Raw genomic sequence first — 2,500 nt, 5'->3', positions numbered from 1 at the left:
GTTGTGTGTCGTGTTGTTTCATGAGTATTACACCGATTCGGTGTAGGACTCTTCTGTGAATATTGTGAAAGGAAGCTTGTGATTTGGAAAAGCAAGGACAGGTGCAGTGGGTAAGGTTCGCTTTAAGTCATTAAAGGCTTTCTCTTGGTCAGGTGTCCAATTAAAGAGAGTGTCCTTCTTAAGTAGCAAAGTTAATGGTGCTGATATACCAACGTAACCTTGGATGTAAAACCCCGATAGACCTAGGAATGAACATATGTGGTCAACAGAAGTAGGACGTGGAAAATCAATGACTGCCTTGACCTTTTCCTGCGAGGTTAAAGCCATTTGTGAGTTAAGGACATGCCCTAAGAAGTGTATTTCTTTTTGAAGGAAGGAACACTCCATAAGCTTCAGTTTAAAGTCTTCTTTTGCTAGTTGTGAGAAGACATTGTTAAGAGTGTGTAGGTGTTTTCTAACCAATTTTGAAGAGATGATCACATCATCGAGGCACATAAACACAGAATGGCTTATGAGACCTGCAATGACTGTGTACATAAAACGTGTGAATACTGAAGGAGCTGAAACGAGACCCATGACTAGTCCTGAGTAATCATGTCTTGGATTAGGTTATCTATAATCATGCGTATACTCTGTGGGATTCTGTATGCAGGAATGTAACGCGGTTTGGAGTTTTTACAAAGGGGTATGTGATGCTGAATGAAGTTAGTAACTCCCGGAGTGGCAATAGTTTGCCTGAACTTGTTGCAAAGTGCAATCAAGTCTGACTGTCCATCAGGAAAGTCTACAGGGTTGAAATGTGATGTATCAATATGTTCCTGTGCCATCGACACTTCGGAAGTTGTAGTGCAAAATTTAGAAGTAGGGGATTGGTCATCCATGACTTTGATGTGTAAGGGATATACTTCAAAATCGCAAATGTTTGTGCCAATTGTGAGATGGAGGTGTGCGTTAGTGTCATTGGCAATCAAAATACAAGTGTGACCTTTCTTTGACGTTGAGCTGATGGCTGAAAGGAGAGAAATGCCATTGATACAGTAAGTTTCTTGCATACAGAGTACATCTCTGTCTGGGGCTTGAAAACCTCGTAGGTGTATCTTTGTACACTCACGGGGGAACAGTGTCTTTGTGTTTATAAGCACTACATGAGTGTGTTTAAATGTAGATAGCACTTCTGAGACTGGATTTGATTTGATATTGAATTCCTCTATGAAGGGTAAGAAATTTTCCAAAGTCTATGAAATACCAACGGTATTTAATGGGTGTTTAGTCCTGAGGTTAGCTGATTTGCTCAGAGCTTAGAGTTCATATATGACCGATCTATGGCTTATTTTGTGACCTTACACGCACACACACACACCCAACTCCCCTCCCACGAGAGTTGGAGTAACGACTCGCAGCGATACTGAAATTATTTCAGCCTTGTGTGGGATTCAAACCCGAACCACCGTAGTGGCGGCCGCGAACGCTACCACTGAGTGTGTGCGTGATTCACCTTGGTCTTCGGATCACGTGTTGGACTCGTGATCGACAGCTGTTTCCCTCCCGGAAGAGAGCTCAGAGCTCGTATGACCGATCTATGGGTAATGCTGTGTGTGTGTGTGTGTGTGTGTGTGTGTGTGTGTGTGTGTGTGTGTGTGTGTGTGTGTGTGTGTGTGTGTGTGTGTGTGTGTGTGTGTGTGTGTGTGTGTGTGTGTGTGTGTGTGTGTGTGTGTGTGTGTGTGTGTGTGTGTGTGTGTGTCTTGACCATTGTAAAGTGTACGTGCGAGTATGTCAACCAGTGACTGCCTAAGACGACTATTTCTGCAAATTAACCTGTAACCACCCCCCCAAAGCCACACCCACACCAGTAGTGGGCATGGAGTGCCTAAGCTTAATGCAGTCAATACTTTAAGGACTTCAGTGTCGCCCCTACGAACCAGAGTTACTCGGCGCCCTTTAACGGTGGGAGTCAAGGCTCCACCTCAGAAAGAACGCAGGTCACTTTTATGGTTCTGTTGTGTCTCCTTATTTCTGTTCTCCTCCACTTGTGGGACTCCACCCTTTCGGCGCGACATCTTCCCCCAGGGACAGAGGCTCTGTTTATTGCCAAGGAAAAATACTCTTCAGTGTCCCACCATTAGGAACTAGCCCATATCGCAAGTTACCAGAGAACCCCCCTCCAGTTAGGCTACAGAAATGGAGGGGAATGGAAGTGAGGGGAGAGGAGGGGGTGGGAGTGGAGGGGAGGGGAGTAAAGGAGAGTGGAGGGGGGAGGGGGAGGGGAGAGGAGTGGAAGGGAGTGGAGGGGAGGGGAGTAGAATGGGTTTGTTGTGATCTCCCTCGCGACCCCAAGTGACATCACGAAAAACTGTAAGGACGAGCTGGTTGGTGTCCAGGTCCACGAGGGAATGGGAGTGGGAGTGGGAGTGGGAGTGGGAGTGGGAGTGGGAGTGGGAGTGGGAGTGGGAGTGGGAGTGGGAGTGGGAGTGGGAGTGGGAGTGGGAGTGAGAATGGGAGT

The 2,500-nt window shown here is 46.7% G+C and overlaps 1 protein-coding gene across 8 annotated transcripts in view; it reads left to right on the top strand.

Annotated features, from left to right (window-relative positions):
• Positions 1-2,500, top strand: part of dve (SATB1_N and homeodomain domain-containing protein dve) — a 387,908-nt gene that overhangs the window by 189,353 nt on the left and 196,055 nt on the right. The window lies entirely within an intron of this gene.

Source organism: Oratosquilla oratoria, chromosome 35, assembly GCF_046742065.1.
Source record: "Oratosquilla oratoria isolate Oo_2021 chromosome 35, ASM4674206v1, whole genome shotgun sequence".
Classification (NCBI taxonomy): domain Eukaryota; kingdom Metazoa; phylum Arthropoda; class Malacostraca; order Stomatopoda; family Squillidae; genus Oratosquilla; species Oratosquilla oratoria.
The sequence above is the reverse complement of the archived record's forward strand: the minus strand, read 5'-3'. Positions and strand labels throughout refer to the sequence as shown.